This window comes from Sphaerodactylus townsendi, linkage group LG01 (assembly GCF_021028975.2).
Source record: "Sphaerodactylus townsendi isolate TG3544 linkage group LG01, MPM_Stown_v2.3, whole genome shotgun sequence".
Classification (NCBI taxonomy): Eukaryota; Metazoa; Chordata; class Lepidosauria; order Squamata; family Sphaerodactylidae; genus Sphaerodactylus; species Sphaerodactylus townsendi.
The window spans coordinates 87,579,500-87,605,052 of record NC_059425.1 but is presented as its reverse complement, the minus strand read 5'-3'; positions in this window follow the sequence as shown (position 1 = coordinate 87,605,052).

Here is a 25,553-nt window from a genome sequence, read left to right as displayed (position 1 = left end):
CTGCCTCTCTCTTATAAACCATAAAATGTGAGTATTGTACTTATTGATGCCAGCAGTCACATACGATTGGTAGCCCCTATAGTACAGTGATTAGAGTGTCACGGTGGTCTCTCTTACCATATGCTAACTTTTCCAAAGAGCTTCTTCTTAACAAAAGATTCAGAAACAACTTCCTTACACTGTGTGGGACCAGTGATCCATGCAGCATTTTCCATTATTAGAAGAAAGTCTCTGAAATAATCTCCAGAGTTCCTTTCACTAGAAAAACTAGAGATGAGTACTTAGTACCTACCTGTTCACAACTCCACTAGGACGCCAAACTAGAATGAAACAAAGGAAGTCCCATGAAGACGAGTCCTTAATATTTGTGATTGCTGAGGAAATCCCATGAAGCACAGTTCAGCAGCTGAGTATTTAGAGAAGGATTTGATTCAAGGGAACCAAATGGACAAATATCAAAGCTGCATCTGCAGTGAAGGTTAGCTATATTAAGCACTGCACATAGGAAAAATAACCAAAGAACAAATGCCTCCCAAAGATCCACATGTATCTAATAAACAAAGGGCGTTTTTGCACACACTTTTTATTCTAGAATAAAAGCAAACGGCATTGATTCCTGACCTTTTTGATGCAGTTTCGTCGCTCGATGGCATTCACACATGGCCAGGTAGTCACGCATCTTCTGCCTGCTTTGCAACTCCTGGGTTTCTGCATTGCCCAGGAATGCGGCGCAAACGACCGCTCTGATTGGCTGTCGCGCCATCATGGGGCCGTCCGGGGGCGGGCTTCCAAATTGCTTCCCATCCCGTTTCCGTGGATGGGCTGTTGAGCTACCGCGTTAACGGAGGCGAAACGACCAAATGAGTCACCATGCTGCAAATGTATCAAAGCAACAGTGCCACGGGGACTTGGTAGCTCGAGCTATCAGGCGCACACAACCAAACGCGAGGAGGGGAGGGAGTCGAGTGAGACTCAAGCGGAACAAGCACTTCCTCTCGCACTGAGGATACCCCTCGGGGAGGTGGGGGGGCTCCTTGTAGTGGGTGATTCGATCATTAGAAATGTAGAGAGTTGGGTTTGTGAGAGGCGTGATGACCGCATGGTGACTTGCCTGCCTGGTGCGAAGGTTGCGGATGTCACGCTTTGTCTAGATAGGCTTTTAGATAGTGCTGGGGTGGAGTCAGCAGTTGTGGTCCACATTGGCACCAACAACATTGGGAAATGTAGCAGGGAGGTTCTGGAAGCTAAATTTAGGCTGCTAGGAAACAGGTTGAAGTCCAGGACCTCCAAGGTGGCATTCTCAGAAATGCTACCCATTCCAAGTGCAGGGCGAGCTAGGCAAGAGGAGATACAGGGTCTCAATGCGTGGATGAGAAGGTGGTGTAAGGCAGAGGGTTTCAGATTTGTCAGGAACTGGGAAACCTTTTGGGACAAGGTAGGCCTGTACAAACGGGACGGGCTTCATCTTAACCAAAGAGGAACCAGGCTGCTGGCGCTCAACATTAAAAAGGTGGCAGAACAGCTTTTAAACTGATCACTGGGGGAAAGCCGACAGGAGCTGAGGTGACTTCAGTTTGGAATACAGTATCTATGGAGATGCAGACAGAGAGGGAGGTTTTTCTAAATCAACCACATACAAGCGAGGAACATAGCAATGTGCATGTGACAAGGGATAGTGTCTACAAAAGACTTGAGGGTAAAGCACATAAATCCCAGGTTAAGGACAGAGACAGGGTATACAGGTGTCTCTATGCTAATAGTAGAAGCATTCGACCTAAAATGGGGGAGCTAGAGTACAGAGTTTTGAAGGAGGACTTTGATATAGTGGGCATTACAGAGACATGGTGGAATGAGGAGAACCAGTGGGATGCTGTTATACCAGGCTACAGGCTCTATAGGAAGGATAGGACAGGGCGCATTGGGGTGGAGTTGCCCTTTACATCAAAGAGAGCATAGTATCACATAAAATAGACAATGCAAGGGGAGCTGGTTCCCCTACAGAATCACTGTGGATATCAATACCAGGTGTGAAGGACAGTTTAATATTAGGAATATATTATCGTCCCCCTGACCAAAAGTACACAAGAAGGATTCTGAGATGGAAAAAGAAATTAGAGAGGCCAACAAAAACAAAAATGTAGTGGTAATGGGTGATTTTAACTATCCCCATATAAACTGGAAAAATGCATGTTCAGGTCATAGTAAGGAGAGAGCATTCCTGGATATGCTAAATGACCTGTGGCTTAGAGCAGATGGTTGTGGAACCAACCAGGGGAGAGGTGATCCTAGATCTAATTCTATGTGGGACCCAGGACCTGGTGCAGGAAGTCAGTGTTGTTGAGCCGATAGGGAACAGCGACCACAATGCTGTCAGATTCAGTATCTCAGCATGCGAGACAAGAGTGGCAACTACTAACTTGTAGTTAAGCATTCGCCTTCAGAAAGGGAAATTCTCTCAAAGATGAGGGGGATAGTGCTTGAGGAAGCTGGAAAGGGAAAATCAAAAGAGTCAAAACTGTCCAAAATGCTTGGAGGTTATTTAAAAACACAGTAATAAAAAAAGCTCAGCTGGAATGTGGTTCCACAGGTTAGAAAAGGCAGCACACCCAGTCCAAAAGAAAGCCACCATGGTTAACAAAGAGAGGCTGAGGAAATTATCAGAAAAAAAGAAAATGTCTTTTAGAAAAGCCGGAAGTCCAGTTTGGCTGATGAAGAGAATATGAGAGGGAACACAAATGGTGGGCAAAAGAGAAGCAAGTTAGCTGTAAAGGGGAGGCAAAAAAAAAGGATTATGAGGAACGCATGGCTGCGAACATCAAGACCAGCAACAAAACAGTTCTTCAAAGTACATCAAAAGCAGGAAGCCAGCAAGGGGAAGCTGGTAGGCCCATTAGATGAAACAAAGGGAACAAAGGGTGTGCTAAAGATGGCAGGGGAGATTGCAGAGAGAAGCTGAATGAATTTCCTTTGCATCTGTCTTCACCCAAAGAGGGAGGTGAGGAACATTCCCTGCACCTGAACCAAGAAGCTTCTGTGGGAGGTGAATCCGAGGAACTAAGCGAAGATAAAGTGGTAGACAAGGGAAGAAGTTCTGGCAGCCATTGATAAAGCTAAATGTTACCAAAATCCCTGGCCCCAGATTGCATTCTCACCCAAGAGTTCTTAAAGAGCTCAAGCATGAAATTGCTGATCTTCTCCCACTTCAATATGCAACTTATCCCTGAAATCAGGCTCCATCCCTGAAGACTGGAAGATGTGCTGAAATGTCACACCAATCTTTAAAGAAAGGATCTAGGGGGGACCCGGGAAATTACAGGCCAGTCAGTTTGACATCTGTTCCTGGTAAAATTGAAGTAGGATCTATCATTAAAGATAAAAATTATAAAAACATGCTTAGAAAAAAGCAAGGCCTGCTGAGAAAAGAGTCAGCATGGCTTTTGCAGAAGGCAAATCCTGTTCTTACAAACTTACTAGAGTTCTTTGAGGGGTGTAAACAGAGCATGTGGACGAGGTGGTGAACCGGTGGACATTGCATCTACTTAGATTTCCAAAGTTAAGCTTTTTGACAAAGTTCCTCACCAGAGACTGTTGAGAAAAAACTCCGCAACGTAGAAGGGAATAAGAGGGGAAGTCTTCCTATGGATTAAAAAACTGGTTGAGAAACAGGAAACAAAGAGTGGGTGTAAAATGGGGAGTTCTCACAATGGAGAGATGTAGGAGTGGTGTCCCCCAAGCGATCCGCTTTTGGGGACCAGTGCTCTTTAACCTATTCATAAAATGACCTGGAAGTAGGGTGGGTAGCTTATGGTGGCCAAGTTTGCAGATGAGTACCAAATTCATGTAGGGTGGTGAGAACCACAAAGGATTAAGAAGAGCTCCAAGCGGACCTTGATAAAATTAAGGTGACATTTAGGGCCCAGAAATGGCAAATGCAGTTCAATGTAGCAAAAAATGTAGCAAAAGAGTGATTTTGCACACTTAGGGGCAAAAAATCCAAACTTCACATAACATCGACTGCCAGGGGTCAAGTGCTATCAGTCACAGACCAGGGGAAAGGGGATTTAATGGCGCCTTAGTTGATAGTTCCATGGGAATGTCAACTCAATTCATGGCAGCTGTAAAAAAAAGGCAAACTCTATGTTGTGGGATCATTTGAGAAAAGGAATTGATAATAAAACTGCAAGGATATGTCATGCCCATATATAAAGCAGTGGTGTGACCAAGCACTTGGAGTACTGTGTCGAGTTCTCATCGCCAGCATCTCCAAAAAAAAGGATATTAGAGGGTAGAAATAGAAAAAGTGCAGAGAAGGGCAACAAAAGGATGATTGAGGGACTGGAGCACCTTCCCTATGAGGGGAGGAGTAATGCAAGCGTTTGGGACTCTTTTTTTAGTTTGGAGAGGAGGAGGCTGAGGGGGATATGGATTGAAGTCTACAAAAAAATTATGCATGGGGTAGAAAATGTTGATTTATAGAGAAATTTTTCTCTCTTTCTCACAATACTAGAACCAGGGGTCATACATTGAAAATGCTGGGGGGAAGAATTAGGACTAATAAAAGAAAACACTTCTTCACGCAACGTGTGATTGGTGTTTGGGATATACTGCCACAGAAGGTGATGGCCACTAACCTGGATAGCTTTAAAAGGGGCTTGGACAGATTTATGGAGGAGAAGTCGATTTATAAGGCTACCAATCTTGATCCTCCTCTGATCTGAGGTTGCAAATGCCTTAGCAGACCAGGTGCTCGGGAGCAGCAGCAGCAGAATGCCATTGCTTTCACCTCCTACATGTGAGCTCCCAAAGGCACCTGGTGGGCCACTGCCTCTTGAGTATTAGCAGCGAGGAGCTGGACTAGATGGACTTTTAGGTGCTGGATCCAGCTGGCTTGTTCTTATGTTCTTATGTTCTTAACTCACAATGGGATGTGCTGCTACCACCGGCAAGCCCACCATGCCTCCCATTGGCTGGACCTTCAAATCAACGCGTCACACTGTGGGCGTCACCCCTGACTGTCGCTTACTCCAGATTTGTTTCACACCTAGCCACCGAATTGTGGGGGGAAACCGGTTTTTCCAAGAACGTTGCAGAAGTATCGAGCGACAGGAAAAATGTGGAACAATGGCTGGAATGTGGCACAGAAGGGGGGTCGGGACACATTTCGGCTTAAGTGTGTGCGAAAAAATGTGGAAAACAGCAACGAACTCACATGCTGGATCTGCAACAAACAGTGTGTGCGAAAACGAGCAAAGAAGAAAATAGTGTTGAACAATCTAAAGCCAATACTGATCTTTACCCACATTATTCCAGTTTCAATTATTTAATTATTCAACGATATGTTACATAATAAGTTCCAAAATATAAGTTCCAATGTAAGTTCCAAAAAAAGTTTTAAAAATCATAATTATATAGTTTTAAAGTAAAAGACTTACAACTTTCCTTATTGAGAACTTAATTTTAAGTATGATTCCCTTAGTATAAATCTACTCCTGAGAAAATAATAATTTAAACAAAGATAAAGAAGTAGATTTTTATATGTTCAGAATATTTCAGTTTATATTCTGGTATATACTCTTATTCTTAAATTTTCATTGCTAAATCTTATATCCTAAAGCTTTATTCTTATTTTAAAACTTTTGTTCAATATACTCTGTCCAGAATATCCACTTTGTCTTGAAATCTGTAATCCATTTGTGCTCAACACAACTGGTTAGTTTTGCAGATTTAGCTAATTCTATTACTTTCTACTGCCATTCATACATTGTAGGGATTTCTTCAGACTTCCACTTCTTAGCCTGTTTGATTCTCGCTACAATTGATAGGTATCTAAATAATGTTTCCACTTCTTTGTCTACTGATCTGACCAAAATAGTAAATATGCTTCTGGCTTAAATTTGATTTTTCTTTTCAAAATTTTAGAAATTTCCTCATGAATCCCTTTCCAAAATTTGTGCGGTTCCACCAATGATGATAGAAGGTACTTATTTATCTATGACATTTCCAACAAAGATTCTGATTAATACTCATTTTAGCCATTTTAACTGGAGTTAAATACCAGTGATAATGCATTTGGTATATACCTTCTTTTAAGTAATAACTCATTGAGAATTTCCCACCATTTTTCCAATTGAATTGCCAGTCCTCGAGTTGAATATTGTGACCTACATTCCTTGCCCAAGCTATCATGAATTCCTTAATAATTTCTCTTAGTCTCTAAAACCAGACATTCTCTACATACTGTGCCTATCATATTTTTTAACTGTCCAATAATTGGGTTATCAATGAAATAGATTTGTTCTCTAATCCAAATTCTTTTTTGTCTTTAACAAATCTATCCCTTAACTGCACAAAGAGCCATCAGTCTTTCAGTTTATCCACCTTTTCCCATTTTTTCTAGTGATTTCAATTTATATTCTTTCTTATTTCCCTCTGTATGTTCATCGATTCTAGAAGTTCTCTATATCTAAGTCAATTTTTTCATACCTGACTGACTTCTGAACAGTGTTTCATGCGGAGATAACCAGAGTAGAATTCTGTCCCTAATTTTCTTTCTGTATGTGTTCCATACTCTGCTTAACGCAAATCTAACTACATGATTTCCAAATTATTTACTTATTTTTTTCTTTACCATATCAGATATAGGCATGCCATTCAAAGGTAATTACATCTCTTTCCAGATTTAAAAGTCACCAATTATAACCATGTTAAATTAAGCTCTGTGCATAAGAGAACTTTTTACAGGCTTTTAAAGTATTTAAGATTGTTAAACAGACTTCAGTAGGAAAAACGCTGCCACTGCCCCATCCCTCCTTCACAATTACCTCTACCAGTTTTGCAGTGAAATACTATGTGGGCCTCTTTGGGGGGCTTTAGTGGCTTGGCAGCCTGGTGGCTATTAAAGAGCACCGGCTTGTGGAATCCAGGGTTATCCAAAGCCGCTGCCAGGATGAAGAATGAAGCCCGAAGCTACCCAAGCGGCCCAGTGGTGGATTGAAGAGCACCGAGCCGGGAAATGCTGCCTGGGGCTGCCCAAAGCCGCTGCCAGGCTGAAGAAGGCAGTCCGGGGTGGCAGCTGTGGTTTGTGCTGAGCCAGGACTACCCAGGCAGCCCAAGCTGTGGAACACTGCCCAGGGATGCCTGAGGCCAGGTGGGGCTGTCCAGTGATTGTTTCCTGGTTGTTCCCAGTCCAAGGCTGGGCAGTTCACTAACACCTTGCTAAAGAAGCTGGGCAGTTTCATCAACGTCACATCAGAGAAGCCAGCTGATTTATTAACATCATGACAGAGAAGCTGGGCAGCTAAACCCCTCACCAGAGAAGCAGGGCGGTATTAACATCATGCTAGAGAAGCCAAGGGGTTAGTCAACATCACATTAGAGAAGCTGGGTGGTACATTAATACCACACCAGAGAGGCTGGGTGTTCTTGGGCTGGAGACACTGGGCCAGTGAAGCTGGGCATTGTCAGGCTGAGAAACCATTACTTGAGGTCAGGTGACACACTGCTGCCGCTGCCTGCTATTTGAATGAACTATTGCCGGAAGGACCACCGATGACTGCTGTTAACTGAACCATTGCGCTGTTATTATTAGTACCAATTATGATGCGGCTTGGACAGGGCTGGTGTGGCCTGGAGTGTTTTGTTTAGGCCTGGAATATTTGTTTTGCTAGGACCTAATTAATTGAGATATTAACTAATGAGTTAATCCTCATCAGATGCAGAGACCTCTAATTTCCCATACCTTGCTGCCACTGAGCACTCCTGTGCTTCTGCAGTAGCAGCCTCTGCTTCTGCCTCCTATGCACAGCTGGCTGATGGCTGGGTTCCCTAGGAGGATCTGCAGGCTCCTCTGCCTGTATGTCATAAGGCAGGGAAGGACTAGGTAAGAATATTTGGTGCAATCTTACTGGGTTGTTCTTTTAGTATATTGTATTTTATTATATTCATCAAATTTATTGTGTTTTAAATGTGTTTTTATATTTTAGTGGTTGTACACTGCCCTGAGCCCCATGGGGATGGGTGGGGTAGAAATATGAGAATAGAATAAAATAAAATAAATAAAAATAAATAAATAAATAAATTCTGCAATACAATCCAGTCCTTTAGCGAAGTCAATGACACGACTTCAAAATAAATTCTTAAATGGGGTCATTTTTGATCACCCCTTTCCTTAGCATCACAAAGTGTTCTCATTTTTACCCTGGCTTTTCTCCCTTGCCGTATAAAGTCTGCCAGCTCTGCCATAAATTCAATGTTTTACCAGAATGTATAATCAGAATGTTTTGGAAAAGAAATAAGATTCTTGGTAAAATGTTCATTTAAATAACTGAAATTTGACCTAATAAGGACAAATGTAAATTCTTCTACTTCTTTAACTCTTCTCTAATTCTTCTCTTTTTTCATAATTATTTTGATAGAGTATCAAGTTAGAATTAGTTATATTAATCCCTAAGTATTTAACCATTTTAAAAATTTTAAAGCCAGATTCCCCCCCCCCCCCCCCAACAACTTCTGAGCTTCTGGAAATACATTTTAATAATAATTTTGGACTTATCTTTACTAACTTTTAAACCTAGGACCTTGCCAGATTTACTTTGTTTATCATTAAGTATTTGTATACTTTCAGCTGGGTCTTCCAAAACTATTAAAATGTAATCCTTCCTCACCTGGAGGAGAGCACCCCCCATGGCTACAGCACCAGCATCTACCTGCACAACAAATGGTTTGGAAGGATCATCATGCTGCAGTATGGACTCTGAGGTAAAGAGCTTCTTTAATGTCTCAAAAGCACTTTGGGACTCAGGTGACAAGTCCACGTGCCTTAGCTTTCAGGCCCTTTCCCTTCATTTTGAGAAGGCCCATGAGGGAGTGTGCAGCCTGGGCAAATTGACGTATAAAATCATGATAGAAATTTCAAAAACTGAGGAAAGACTGGAGCTGTTTTCTTGTACAAAAGCTTCCCAATCCACTACAATCAGTACCTTGTCTGGGTCTCAGTTCTGGCTGCCAAGATCTGGTAACCCAGGAAATTCACTCATAACCCTGGACTGTTCAATAAAGAGACCTTGTGTTCAGACAATTTCTTTATTATGAAACAGCATTAGGAACCTCCCCCCCTCAGCTTGTATGCCAAGGAAGGTAGAGACAGAGTTTGTTCACCTCCCCTCCCCTGAGGTTTAATTGTTCTTCAGGGCTATGAGGGAAACTCTCACTACACTTCTATCTGCTGAAGTGTTTTCTGGATATTGCAAGTAATAAATAACTTACAAATTCCTCCCTCTGGGGAGCTGCTAGAGCATATATGACCTGGTCAGAAATCTAATCTTCACCCATTTTAGACCTTCACAGGTTCACAGAATAGATGCCTGATATAGATGCCTGATGCTGAACTAGCCACATTGCCAGTTACATACATCAGTTTTAAAGCAGTGGAAAACCTACCAACACATCGGTGCTAAGCAAAAACTGCCTTAGGATAACACACAAAAATGCTGACTTGAGACCTGAAAAAGGAACCATGAATATTTTACCAATAAATCACCTTTTATCATAAAACACTAGAAACTCCCAAAGAAGCAATAAACCTGATACCAAATTTTGCTGGGTAAGACTTGGCTCCTACATAATGCTTAGATCTATATATATCACAGCTAACACTGAATACAAAATTCTTTTCTCACTCCAGCAGGGTGTCATGGGAGTTATCATGCCAAAATCAATGGAGTTACAAAAATGTTGGCTAAAAGAAATTGAGACTTTGTCGATTACATTGTGTTCAAATATTCATCAAGCCATAAGTAGAATATGTATGAAAAAGGTTTTTTGGTTATGTCCATAGAAAAAGGAATAAAAAAGATAGGATAGAGTCACTGCATAGTGAAGATGGAAAAATGCTTACAAGGGATGAAGAAAAGGCAGAACTACTCAAAACCTTCTTTGCCTCAGTCTTTTCCCAAAAAGGAAACAGTGCTCAACCAGGGGGAAATGGAACAGAAGATGAAGTAGGGGAAATTCAGCACAGAATAAATAAAGAGATAATACAGGAATACCAGGCTACTTTAAATGAAATTCAAATCTCCAGAGCCTGGTGAACTACATCCAGGGTATTAAAAGAACTGGAAGAAGTAATCTCAAAACCACTTGCAATAATCTTTGAGAATTCTTGGAGGAGAAATCTCAGTCAACTGGAGGAGGGCTAATGTTGTCCCCATCTTCAAAAATGGGAAAAAAACAGGACACAAACAATCACTGCGATCAGCCCGACATCACTACCAGGAAAGATTCTAAAGCAGATTATTAAACAATCTATAAGCACTTAGAAGGGAATGCTGTGATTATTAAAAGTCAACATGGGTTTCTAAAAAACAAGTCATGCCACAGTAATCTTATCTCTTTTTTTTTACAGTGACAAATTTGGTAGATGAAGGGAATGCTATGGATGGAGCATACCTTGACTTCAGTAAGGCCTTTGACAAGGTCCCCCATGACATCCTTGCAAACAAGCAAGTAAAATGTGGACTAGACAATGCTGCTGTTAGATGGATTTGTAATTGGTTGGCTGACCCCCAATGGCTCATCTTCATCCTGGAGAGAAGAGACTAGTGGGGTACTGGAGGGTTCTGTCCTGGGCCCAGTGCTATTCAATATTTTTTTTAATCAATGGCTTGGATGATAGCATAGAGGGCATGCGAATCAAATATGCAGATGATATCAAATTAGGAGGGGTAGCTAATACCCCAGATGACAGTGTAAGAATTCAAAATGATCTGAACAAATTAGAGAGCTGGGCCAAAACTAACAACATGAATTTCAACAGAGATAAATGCAAGATACTACACTTGGGCAGAAAAAAAATGAAATGCACAGATATAAGATGGGTGACACCTGGCTTGATAATAGTATAGGTGAAAGGGATTTGGGAATCTTAGTTGATCACCTGAATTTGAGTCAGCAGTGTGATGTGGCAGCCAAGAAAACAATGCAATTCTGGACTGTATCAAGAGGAATATAGTGTCTCTAGATCGAGGGATATAATAGTACCACTCTATTCTTCATTGATCAGACCTCACCTGGAATACTGTGTGCAGTTCAAGAAGGATATTGGGATCGAGGGATATAATAGTACCACTCTATTCTTCATTGATCAGACCTCACCTGGAATACTGTGTGCAATTCAAGAAGGATATTGACAAGTTGAAACGGTCCAGAGGAAGTGACCAAAATGGTACAAGGTTTGGATTCAATGCCCTATGAGGCTTAGGGTGCAAGACATGTTTAGTATAAAGAAGAGAAGGTTAAGGGGGTAACATGATAGCCACGTTTAAATATTTGAAGGGATGTCATATTGAAGATGGAACAAGCTTGTTTTCTGCTGCTCCAGAGACTACTAGGACAATGAGTAATGGATTCAAGGTGCAGGAAAAGAGATTCCATTCCACCTGAACATTAGGAAGAACTTTCTGATGGTAAGGGCTGTTTGACAATGGAATACATTGCCACAGAGGGTGGTGGAATCTCCTTCTCAAACAGAGGCTGGATGGTCATCTGTGCTTTGATTGTGTTTTCTTGTATGGTGGGGAGTTGGACTTGATGACCCTTGTGGTCTCCTCCAATTCTATGAATCTATATGTCTGCATATGGCCAACAATCATTTCTCTCTGTCTTGTGCTCCAGAAATATTATTCATTTACAAAATTAGTGTGCTTCTTCTCTGCCAAATCAGGACCACCAAGGTGGGTAACAGTTAAAACACAACACTAGACAATTATTAAAAAATTATAAAAATTCATAAAAATTATAAAAATGAAACCAAAACTAAAATAGATATTGAAAGCACCTTGTGCAGCTAAATGGAGAAAGGCAGGGCGGGGTGGGGAAATTACTGCCAGGGATGACATGACAACACTTCCAGAAAAATCAAGAAGTAACATTATACATCTCTAGAAATTTCCAAAAACTCTATGGTAAAATCATTGAGTTTCCAATGATTTCTAGAGGTGTGACCTCACTTACAGGTTTTCCTGTAAGTAATGTCTACCATCACTGGTGGCTGCCTTCCCATGTCCCTTCCCACAGGCAGCCACACATAGTGTGCATTACGGTAATCTAATCTAGAAGTCACTACAGCATGCACCATAGAAGCCAGATCTTTTTGGCCCAGAAAAGGCCTCTGCTAGCTAACCAGTTGAAACTGGTAAAAGGCATTCTTAGTCACAACTGCCACCTGCTTACCTAGCAAGTAGGCCTTTGTCTAGGAACATTCCCAAGTTATAGACCTCTTCCTTCAACTGGAGTGCAACCCCATGCAAAAGAAATGGCACCTTAAATCCTGGTTAAGAACTTCCAACAGCCCTTCCATCTATTCAGAATTAAGCTTAAATTTATTAGCCCACATCTATGCTGAAACTCCCTCCAGGCGCCACTTTGAGGTTTCTATAGCTCCATGGGATCCACTTAAAAATGTCAGCCTCCCCCGGAATTACAGCTCATCTCCAGACTACAGAGAAGAAGATGCATGCTTTGGAGGGTGGAGTCTATGGCATTGTACCCTACGTCCTGACCAGGCTCCGTCCCCAAATTTCCAGGAGTTTCCCAGTCAGGATCTGGCAGTTCTATACTCCCAATTCCCCACCAGTGGCCAGGGAATATCTGACAACCCTAGATCCACTGGAAGCCTGATACGGAGCTGAGTGTCATCTGCATATTGGTGGCAACCTAACCCAAATCTCTGGATGCCCTACCCAGAAGTTTAATTCAAATGTTGAAAAGAATGGGGAACAAGATGGAGCCTTACAGGACATCCAGGCCTTGGAGCATAGCATCTGTCCTCAGGTACCACCTTCTGAAGCCTACCTTCAAGATACAACTGTAACCACCTCAGAGTTGCCGTATCTCCCATGATGGCAGGAAACATTCTGCTAGCAACCCATTCTCCCTGCTGCTGCTCCTCCTCCTTTAGTGGCAGGAAAACAAAATTAAAACTGTCAATGTGCATGATATCACTTCTAGGGAAAACCAGAAATCTCATGTCTCTCTCGGAATAATCAGAACCTCTATGGTAAACAGGTGATTCCAAGATGTGATGCCACTTCTGTTTTCCCTGGAAATGACATCACATGCCAGGTGCAACATTGGCACCCCCTTTGTTTCTGCCCATCTCTTTCCGGGTGCCAGCTGGCAACCCTAAATTGCTGCAAAATGAGGCCAAAATGAGCCCAAAAGTTGGCTCAGAAAGATACTATGATTGATGGTGTCAAGATTCACTGAGGGGTCCCAGAGAATCAGAAGAGTGGGGTTCCTCCTGTCTAACTCTAACCAATGCTGTTTCAGCTGCATAACCAAACCTAAAACCAATTTCATCCAGGCATTCGCACTTGTAAACCTGTAAAAGACATTACAAAAATATGCTTCTTTTTCATCCTAGCTTTTCCCACCACAACTACAGGGTGGATGGAAAGACCTTGTCATCATTCAGTAAAGACTAACATTTATATAGGGTCGAGATTGTCCCAGAAAAGATGAAACAGCCTTGTGGGGTTGATTTTAGTAGATGTATATTGTAAACAGATTACAGTCCTTGGATGTAAAAGTGAAGGAAAGCCCAGCTGAGTTGTGCACTGAATAAGAAGCTAGAAAAATTCCTAAATCCATTTCTGATGGTGGACAGATTTTTAAGACAAGAAGAGACCCCAAAAGACTGGCATGCCTATTACTGTGCTTTCAGGATCAATAAAAAGGATGGATTGGATTTGTGGCCTTTATTGCTTCTTTCAATCCTACACAGAGCTCCAGCAGGCATTTTTCCTTTGCTTTGTTCATTTGTTTTGTTTTTTCCCATTAGAAACGAAGCAGCTACTATTCCCATTTAAGTGAAACAGGCCTGTGGCACCTTGAACCACATTCAAAACCACTGTTTTATATTCCAGATTAAGTCAGAATAATGAGAAAGGTCCATTTAATCCACAAATATGCATTGAAAATGTGGGGGAAATTAACTCTTTGGTTACCTATTGTTTGTTACAACAGTACTGTTAACGGGGAATTTTTTATGTCTGCCTCTGCATCTTTTTGCACACAGGTTGCAGTCACTCTTTCCTTGACAATGTTTCAGCTCCATTTATCTGTTTATTACTTAAATGGGTTTCTCTGCTGTATGGTCCCTCCTGCTGGTCAGTGATCATGTAATAATCATGATGACACCACAACACCATTCAGTGATGTCTTGCCATGTGTGCATTGATTCATTGTGGATTTTTTTTTCTGATTGGTGACTTGCCAAGTGAAAATGTGGATCAGAATGCACATGCGATGCACTTCTGAATGTGCATCTCATTAAAAGCAAAGTAGTGCAGATGAGCTATGTCCACATTTGGATGTGCAGCCACTTTCTGCCTCAAGAAGTCAACACCCTTTCACAAAAGGTGACACTTTTAACATGTGTCTCTATGTGAAATGTTTGCCGAATGTGTTCCTCCTCCCACTGCCCCATTTCTGCCCAGCATTAGACAAAATATCACCAGGGAATTCCGACAGTAGCAAAGATAAAGTGGAATAGGATGGCAGAAATGTTTTGCTGTAGCTGCAGAAGAAAAAAGGTGGAGGAATTGGACAGCATAATGAAAAGTGAAGTAGGTAGTAAATGAATAAATGGGAAGGATAAGCAAAAAAGAAGGGCTTGCTAAGGAGAGCAACACAAGGAGGAGGAAAATGGTTTCTATGGCAATATGAATCTGAGGCTGGGATTATAGAACTACCAGCTGCAAGCAAACATATTTAAAATGGATAATGAGGTAACTGAGGTAACAGAGCAGAGGACTGTGCCAATAGTTCAGAAGACAAGGCCTGGATGCTTGCTCCACCTTGGCATCTTTACTGCACCACTGATTTGGAGAGCATCCACATGATTTGTCCTGCTTCTCTGCTTTCCTGTGCTTTGCTGTGATCTTTCCTAGATATGGTTTGGTATGACCTTATTGGAAAGATGCCATGTGAATGGGAAGTATGTGGATTTTGGATTCCATGTGATTTTTACAAATCCATGTGGATTTTTACAATTATGACAACATTAGTGCCATTTTCCTTAATTCCCCTGGCCACCAAGGACTGCATGTAGTATTTTACACATGGAAGAGATAGGATTAATTACTGGTCCCAGGTACTACTAAAATCATCATAGTTACAACCCAGCAGGTCACATTTTCTGATCCAATGCTAAGTATATATTTTGCTAGTCTTTAAGTTGTTGGAACTTTCCCCACCTTGATTCTTAAGCATTCCCTGTAGAAGTCTTTCTGGCAGGCAAATTGTAATCTAGACTGTAATCAAAATGGCACGTTTTCTGCAATCAGTCTGAAAAACTGATTAATTCACTTATGTTCAAGGGGCTATTTAAGATTTTGAATTGGCAACAATTCAGTGGGTGTCTGAATCTCTCTTTCCCCAGCATTTCATAAAACTGTTTATCATACATTTAAAGTGTGGAAAACAAATTAAACATAATAAGAATTTAAGGGGAACAACCATGGAATAGCCATCATGCAAAGATGAGCCGCTGGGGTATAATACAAAGGAATTAGGTATTGTGGAAATTCTTTATTTTTACTACGTGCATCTTCAGCTGTTTTATTATTTAGAATATTTCTGTCCAGAGTCAACATACCTCAATATTTCATTGAGGGTTTGTTTTTTACCATGGACAAAATATTGAGAGGAAAGAAAATCACTGAAGCTAAGTTCTTATTGTTTCTGTGCATAAAGAAATGCATCTCAGAAGTGAAAATTAATATTTATTGCCCTACATTTTCATATACCACACCAAAACATTTTGTGTGGATTTTTTAAAAAGTAGACCTTTATGACTTGGATGATTTTAACCCAACAGCACAACACAGAGAAAACAGAATACAGTTCTGCAACTGAGCCGTAATTAATTGCAGTATTTATGTAGTGCATTTCAAGTGCTTTAAGTGCTTCATACACATCAGCTCAGTTCAAACTCATGCAAAGCCATGGTTTAGATAGTCTACAGTGAGTCTGTACAATCAGGTTTGCACAGCTGACCACTCAGGTTCTGCCTGGCCTCAACAAATACTAGTAAATGGTTATAGGGAAAAACATACTACTAGTTTTTAAAATACACAATTCAAGCATAAGAAGGGTAACCTCAGAAAGAGAAGAAGAGGATGCAGATTCTCTGAAAATGCCCACTGCAGTCTGATTGTTGGGGCAGAGCAAATCATACATGGGGAAGCAGTCTGTTTAATTATCCCATGGTTTAATGCCATATCTGAATTGAGTCATACTCATAATCTAACAACAGCTGTGACATGTAGACCAGTATTAAGGTGAAAACTGTACTAGATACTATAGTAAGGAGAAGACCTAGTTCAGATTGTTCCCTTAACATGCATCTGATGAGGGGGGAAATAGCAACTTCTGGTTAGCTCCCAGCTCACAGTTAAACCTAGTTTTTCATTAGGTTTTTAAAAATTTTTTGATTATTGTTGTTTTACTTGCATTTGATATGGGCTGCTCTTTCAGATTATTGATTTTCAGATTGCTGATTTAAGATATATGTTTTTGTTTCTAATGTTTTTATCTTTTGTTTTTCTACCTGTTTGGGTAAGTAAGCTTTCATATTATTGGTAATAGAAGGCAAGGTAATCAACTTACATAATAATAAATAAACAATAGAGCTCACCTTGTGCTTCAACATCATTGCACTCTAGGTTTCTTCACTCTCAATCTGTAATGTGGATGGCTGCTGGGAAATTCCACCAGCTAGCTTGTCAATTTCAACTGGCTTTGGAACCAAGAGGTGGGCATATTTTCCTCTTCTCTTTCTTGTGTGCTCTGCAAGTACCTCAAGCTCAAATGAAGGGAAGGGGTCCTGATCTTAGAGTAGCTCTGCCCCCCAAAGAGGAAGGGAGTAGAGAAAATGTCAGGGGTTTGAAGCCCCTGGTGGGCTCTGCTTAAATGCTTCCAGAGACAGGCTTTGTCAATTTCCCTGTTGAGCCACATTCATCAGAAAGGGGGTGGGGGGAGGTGTCTTGCAGAAGATTGTATGTGGGGGGTTAAAAGGAGCATATGTGGGGTTTTGGAGAGGATCAAGAAGGGTCACCCTCAATTTTCATGTTCACATTTCTGACAGCGCCCACACCTCTTTCTGTACCCCTTCTGTTGATGAAACACAAGCCCAGCCATCTGCACTTGCCATTTGCAGTGATCAATAATAACAAGCCATCTAAAGATTCATATAAGAAATTCTGATATAAAAGTTTTAAGGGCTTTAAAAACAAAGCTGCAATTTTGCGAGGACCAGAAGCAATCTAGAAGTGGGGGCAGGCAAGCCGCACAACAGGCAGCAGGGATCTGCTTGCATGTTAACAGAGAAATGTGAGGAGACCTCCCTATAACCCCACTGCAGAGTGAAAAGCCCCAAAGAAAGAACTCCATGCATAATGGACTGATGTTTTCAACAGCAGCTGCATATTTTAAGTAGCAGTAGTGACCTTTATTATTCCCAATGTACAGATGGAAGGAACTGAAGCAGAGAAAACAGTAACCTGGTTCAGGTTATCCAATGAATTTGTGGGTCAGATATTTGGTTCAGGTATGGTACCCTCAAGCTGTCAGAACATACCACTAGCCATCAGTTTGTTTGTTAGTTAGTTTGTTTAATTTCAAACTTTTAGACCGTCCTCTCCCGAAGAGCTCAGGGCGAAGAACAATAATCATAAAACAATAAAATCATAATAAATATACGATATAAAAACAGATATACATTATAAACAAATTAGCTCAGATAGTGACATTTATCCACCCCCTTTCTGTACCCACGGGAGGCCTAGATGTTACAGGGATCTAGCAATCAACCCAGCTGGCCAAACGCTTGGCGGAACAGGTCCGTTTTACAGGCCCTGCAGAAACTTTGTAGGTCCTGCAGGGCCCTGGTCTCTCTAGGGAACCTGTTCCACCACGTAGGGGCCAGGGCCATAAATCTCCACCAGTGTAATCCAATCCCGACTAGATGTACCCGAAAGGAGCCTGGCTGCCACACGCTATACAAGTTTGAGTTTCCAGATCACAGCCAAAGACAGGCTAGCACAGGGGTAGGGAACCTGCGGCTCTCCAGATGTTCAGGAACTACAATTTCCATCATCCTCTGTCAGCACGGCCAATTGGCCATGCTAGTAGGGGCTGATGGGAATTGTAGTTCCTGAACATCTGGAGAGCCGCAGGTTCCCTACCCCTGGGCTAGCATAAAGCGGGTTACAATAATCAAGCCTGGATGTGACCGTTGTATGGATCACCATGGCCAGGTCAGAGCAGGAGAGATGTGGGGACAGTTGCCATGCCTGTCACAGATGGTAAAATGCTGTCCAAGCTGTCTGAGTGACCTGGATTTCCAGCGATAATGTTCGGTCCAGTGTCACTCCCACGCTTAGGACAGATGAGGCCAAATGTAGAGTCTCGCCATCTAGCGAAGGCGGGCAACAGTCCACCGGTTGCTCCCCCGATCCATCCACAGAACCTCCATCTTCATAGGATTTAACTTCAGCCGACTCGCTCTCAACCAACCAGCAATGGCCTCCAAACAACACTGGAGAGCTCCAGGAGCTGAAGACGGGCTGTCCTCCATCGTGAACACAAGCTGGGTGTCATCAGCATATTGGTGATACTGCAGCTTGAAACACTGGAGCAGACCTGCCAGGGGGTGCATGTAGATGTTGAAAAGCATTGGGGAGAGGATTGCCCGCTGCGGCACCCTACAACCAGTGGGTTAGCGCCTGGAGTTCTCTCCCCCTGATATCACATGCAATACCCGGTCTTAGAGAAATGAGGTCAGCCAGCTCAAGGCTGATCCCCGAACTCCGAACGGTGGACCAAAAGGTAATGATCTACTATTCCAAATGCTTCTGTGAAGTCTAACAACACCAGCAGTGCCAAACTGCCTCTATCCAAGTGAAACTGGAGTTCATCCACAACAGTGACCAGAACCATCTCAGTTCACATCCGTCGGGTCAAGTAGGCTGAAGTGGTCCAAACATAGACCCAAAGACGGCCAAGTGGCCTCTAGTTCATGTATTTTATCAACCATTGTGGGTAGGGATTGGCAGAGGATCAGGACTTTGTCTGTGAAGTAGCTCGCAAATGCCTCACAGCTCAGTGCCAATTCTTTCAATTTTGGACCTATAGCAGAGATCGTAAGTGACCAAATTACTTTAAACAATTGTGCTGGGTGCGAGCTAGCAGCTGCAATACAGGAAGGAAAAAAAAGTCCTCTTCACTTCCTTCACAGCTCTCTTGTAGGATCTCATAAACGCCTTTTATGAGTGTCTTGTCCCCTCATCAAGAGCCTGCCACCACACACGCTCTAGCCGTCTCAGCTCCTGCTTCATCCATCGCAGCTTCTCGGTATACCAAGGTGCCAGTCTGGTGCAGAAGCGGAGAGGGTGCCTTGGAGAGACAGCCCCAATGACTTGGTGTTTTGGTGTCTTGGTGTTTACCAAGGAGAGACCTAGTGTCACCATGGTTGACACTAGATCAACGGCTACCAAAGAGGAGGTTGAATCAATGTGGACATTGAAATCACCCAACACTAATAAGTTAGGGTATAGCAACCCCCACTCAGAGATATCCTCCAAAAACTGTGACAGACTGTCTGCCAGCGCGCTAGGTGATTGGTACACCAGCAAGACAGCCAGCCTCTGCGGGGAGTCCCAGCAAAGGCTCAGACACTCCAATCCAACGATCGACGGGACAGGGGACGTCTGAAAGGAGATAGAATCTCAAACAAGCATCGCCATGCCACCACCACCCCGGCCCTGTGTCCGAGGTTGCTGAACAAATGTGAAACCATCTGGGATGAGGTCATTGAGGACAACTGTCTCCCCCACCCCCACCTAGATTTCCATTATACATGCAAGGTCCACAGCCTGATGACTAACATAATACCAAAGGATGGCAGATTTATTGTTTTTGGACCTCGTGTTCAACAACAGCAACTTCGGAGCAAAGTCTACACCCCTATCCACACAATCGACAGCTCTTGGGATAGGCCATAGGTCAGACAGAGAGCGAGCATAACCATATCTCCCTCAGTGTCTCTCATATGGCCTAGGTCTACCGCCATATCTCCCACGCCCCAAATTCACTGGAATCCCCGGCCCTCCCTCCAGCCCCCGCATGGGCACAGAGAAAAAAAGCCCATTTTAAACCAAATCACCCAACCAACCAGCACTAGTAAAACACTAACTACCTAGCCTAACAACACCACTAACTACCTATCACACAATAATATTATTACTTGATTAAGGTGCAAAGTAAATTAACTTTATAACCTGTTGTTACATAATAGAACCTATCCAGAAGAGACTTAACTGTCCAATCTTTGCTTTGTGGCAAAAAAAGTCCTAGAGAAATAATATCGATATGCTTTGATTGGCAGCTTCAGTTGAAGGTTAGCATTTGTTGCTCTACACATGCACTACTGATTCAAGAATGGCCTTATATATGCTGCTATCTCCCGCTACGTTGTGAGAACCCCAACTGCCTGCATGATGATTTTTGAAGCAGACATGCCTTGAATGGCTGCCAGTGCATTCGTTGCTCTTGCTCATTCTACAGCTGGTTTTCTTTATCAAGGATGGGGAGGGGAACTGGTCTTTACAAACCATCTGCCTTCTGGCTGTGGCCCAGATCTTCTACGGTAAGTATATCTTCAGAGTTCCTGTTCCAGTTAGTTTGCAGTCAGCTGCAGAAAATGCAGCTGTTTTCTCAGGAATATTTTTCTTCTTGCCTTGCTTTTGGTCAAGTGCTGACAAGATCCTGATTGTCCTCAGCACAGTTTTCCTTAAAATAAGAAATTTCAGCCAAAACTGTAGAATTAAGTGCTATTTTCATGTGTAAATCCTGCCTCTCAAGGAAGGAAACCTTCACTGTTGCCTTTTTATATTTCTTTTCTTTCTTGTTCTGGTAGCTCAGGACAGGCTCACTGTACCTCATGATAATCTCTGACTATAAAGCCAAACAAAGTAGCAAGAGAAAACACAGCCCAGCCAAGTCAAATATTTAGACTACCATATCACCTTCGAATGCAAACACTCATTTAACAGGATCCCCATATAAACACTGGTATGCAAAGTTATTATATCCAGAGTAGCATTTTTCCTCACTATGCCAAATTTACACACACAAGAAAATTTAACAGTCACATTCAGATGTGATCCCTTTAGGGTTGCCAACTCAATTTTTTGAAGTTTTGGAGGTTGGGCCTGAATAGTAGAGTTTGGGGAGGGGAGAGAGCCCAGCAGGGATGTAATTTCATATAGCGTCACTCTGCCATTTCCTCCAAGGTAACTGACCTCTGTAGCTGGGAGACCAGTTGCACTCCTGGGAAAATTCCTTGCCCCACTTGGAGGCTGGTAACCTCAGATCCCTTACATGAGCTCTTACAGCTCCACACTTTGGTTTTTAGTTCTGCCCTTTATCTAATTTTTGTTTGTCTGTTTGCCTGCCTTTTTGCTTCTATATATCTCCCTTGATTCCAGTGCTGCTGTTAGTATAATTCAATATGTTCATAAATAGAGGACCAAATAGAGGACTAAAAAGGACCACAGCGTAGAGAGTGAGATATATGAAACGTTGAAGCATGTCCTTCTGAGTCAGTCTGTATGTGAAAAAGGGTTCAGCTGTTTCCTAACAGAACTTGTCAGGCATAGAAGCATACAGATAGATCTCAAGCTAACATTTGAACAATTCACTGCGGCATTAACCTGGAGTCTGACACTTGCAGCTTTTATCCAGAAGTTATCTAATTTCCAGACAGAAGAGTGACGAAGAGTTTTGGATTTATACCCCACCTTTCTCTTTTGTAAGGAATCTCAAGGCAGCTTACAAATTCCCTCCCCTCCTCTCAGCACAACAGACACCTTGTGAGGTAGATGGGACTGAGAGAGTACTGAACAAACTGTGACTGATCCAAGGGCACCCAGCAGGCTTCATGTGTAGGACCAGGAAACAAATCTAGTTCACCAGATGAGGCTCAACTGCTCTTGTAGAGGAGCAGGGAATAAACCCAGTTCTCTAGATAAGAGGCCACCTGCTCTTAACCACTACACCACTACAGGTGTCCTGGTCTGCATTTCAAGCAGCAGCTAGAGCACACACTGTGGAGTACATCTATTCCTAAATTACTAGCTGTGAAAAGATATCTCCTCCACACCACCACCAGCAGGTGTAAAATTTGGGACCAGAGGAGTTTGACATCCCATATTAAAAAAAAAAACCAACAACAGCAAATGTGTCAGATAATTAAAGAAAACTGTGTTGAGGCTAAGAATCATTTATGTAAGAGCAACTAATTCCTATGGGTAGTAAATCAGTCAAGAGTGATTAACTCCCAGCGTGGTTAAGAGCAGTGGACTCTAGAGAACTGGGTTTGCTTCCCACTCCTCCACATGGTGAACTAGATTTGTTTCCCCACTCCTACATTCCTGCTTGGGCTAGTCAGAACTTCTCAGACCCACCTACCTCACAAAGTGTCTCTTGTGGGGAGAGGAATGGAAAGGAGTAACATATAATGATCATATGTAATAATCTTTGATTATCCTGTATACCATAACATCACCAGTTGTTACCTGCCACACATTGGAACCACAGTAAACCTGAAAGGAAGCTTCTTATTCTTAGACCTCTACAGGTTCTGGGTCAGGCTTGGTTTGTGGTCTAAGCAGCTAGGAAAATCTGTTATTGCCTTTACTCATGGTGGTTATGGAACACATTAATTTCTCTGCCGCCACCTTAACTTTCTCCTAACTTAGAAGGTGTTGTCTTAGACATATCAAGGCCCCTTCCGCACATGCAGAATAATGCACATTCAGTCCACTTCCACAATTGTTTGAAAGTGAATTTTGCTATTCCGCACAGTAAAATCCAGCTTCAAAGTGCATTGAAAGTGGATTGAAAGCGCATTATTCTGCATGTGCAGAAGGGGCATAAGCTTGCTCAAGCAAAAGGCTTCAAACACTTTTTAGAAATCACAAGGCACACCTTGAGAAAATGTCTCATTTATTGAGATTAACTGAGATACTTTGGACACTGTGGAAAAATGCTTGGAACATATTTTCCACAGAGTAAGTGAGACATGTTCTCTTAATATTAACACAGAGCTCTGCAGGCAACATATTCATGCCTCCTCCATTGAGAAGGAATGGGAAGAGGAAGTATAAGAAGAAATATAATTCTTTCTCTAGTTCCAATTCCTTTAAAGTTTAAATGTTTGAAGTAGCTCTAACTTCCTAATACAAAACTCAGAAATGGATGCTTAACAAGGATATTTATGAGCTGCACAAGTTGTTTTTAAGATATCTGGGGCTGTACTCCAGGAAATACAAGTATAGATACACCCTTAAATTGTCTGTCTTTCTTGTTCTAGGAGACCATTCCAGTTATAAACAACATTTATGACTACTCAAGATTTCCATGGATAGGTATTGAACAGACATTTATGTCCATCCGCTGCTGGGCCTTAATTTTACACTGTTTCTCTAAGCCTGGGAATTTTTATGTCAATGGAACTTACTCTACTCTATTCAAGAGGAAAATCACAAATAAAAGAAAACTGCTACCCAAGGCTAACTGAAAGTTCGGGTTTTTTTTAAAAAAAATGGTTAATCAATATGGAAAATGTTAAACTCATTTGCTGACCTGATGATAAAAATCAAGTCATTGCAATTATAGGTGTGACAGGATCAGCAATCAAAATTGACAAAAGGACTTCCAAAGGATATGTCATTTCCCCCCTTTATCCCCCCATTTCCCCCCTTTATCCTCCTACCTTGCCAATCCCTCTATCCCTTCCCTGAAAGCCCTCATAGCCTCTCCTTTATTCTTGTGTTTCTCCTTTCCAGCCACCAGCCAATATACTTTTATTATTCCTCTCCCTGTCACCACCCACCTCTAGTTTTTAGCTTTCTATCCTTCCCTACTCCATAGTAACTTCTTCCTGGGAAAAGTCTGACCACGTAGCTCCGTGTACCTTTTTGAAAAAAAAAGTTTCAGATTTTCTTTCATCTATGGGACTTTGTTCAGAATTGTAGGGAAATCTCTTTAGTCTGTTCCTAGTTCTGTTTGGCAGCTCTGTTGATCATATCCTCTATGGTGCACTTTGGAAAAATATATATGTTAATAAAATGTGGATAATATAAGGGCAACTATACTGTTGATATTCTTGCCGCGTATTTACCTTTTGAAAATGAAGTAATGATATCCTTTAAAAAGTCAGCCAAAAATGTCAAGCAGCCATGTGGATCTATTAGAAAATAAACCCAAAACAACAGTAGCAACAACACTTTTAATTGAACAAAATGTCACCAGGTAAAAGTAGTATGGGTCCAGTCTGTCCTACGCTTGCAGTTCATCCCTGCATGCCTTGTGTAATTACCGCTTTCCCATTGTTTGTTACTGCCCTTTAGCAAGCCACAAGAAGACAAAGAAAAAAAATTTCTTTGGATTTAAAGACCCAATAGATTTATTGTCCTGGAAGGAGGGGCTAAAACAGTAACTCATCAATTAAGACTACTGCATTGGGAATGGGAAGAAAGAAGTAGTTTGAACTACTTTGAGGACTTTGTAGTAGAAAAGAAGAAGAATTGTTGTTTTTTAGAGTCAGCGGGGGTAGTGGTTAAGAGCAGGTGCACTCTAATCTGGAGGACCAGGTTGGATTCCCCATTCTGCCACTTGAGCTGTGGAGGCTTATCTGGGGAACTAGGTTAGCCTGTGAACTCCAACACATGACAGCTGGGTGACCTTGGCCTAGTGAGAGTTCTTCTGAACTCTCTCAGCCCCACCCACCTCATAGGGCCGTGTTGGCGAACCTTTGGCACTCCAGATGTTATGGACTACAATTCCCATCAGCCCCTTCCAGCATGGCCAATTGGCCATGCTGGCAGGCGCTGATGGGAATTGTAGTCCATAACATCTGGAGTGCCAAAGGTTTGCCACCACTGTCATAGGGTGTTTGCTGGGGGGCGGAAGGGAAAGAGATTGTAAGCCCCTTTGAGTCTCCTTACAGGAGAGAAAGGGGGGATAGAAATTCTTCTTCTTCTTCTTCTTCTTCTTCTTCTTCTTCTTCTTCTTCTTCTTCTTCTTCTTCTTCTTCTTTTTCTTCTTCTCCCTCTTCTTCTTCTTCTTCTTCTTCTTCTTCTTCTCCCTCTTCTTCTTCTTCTCCTCCCTCTTCTTCTTCTTCTTCTCCCTTCTTCCTTCTTCCTTCTTCCTGCTTCCTTCTTCTCCCCCCCTTGCCTTTCTCTCCCTTTAAGGAGCAGCCTACAATTGCCTTCCCCTCCCCACAACAAACACCTTGTGAGGTAAGTGGGGCTGAGAGAGTTCTAACAGAACTGTGACTAGCCCAAGGTCACCCAGCAGAGGCTTCATGTGGAGGAGTGGGGAATCAGTTCCACAGGAAATAAGCATAATAAATAAGTACAGTCTTTATCCTTGGACTTCTTAGACTCTATTAGGCTTAATGCAGCTGCTTCTGAGAAATAAAACTAGGG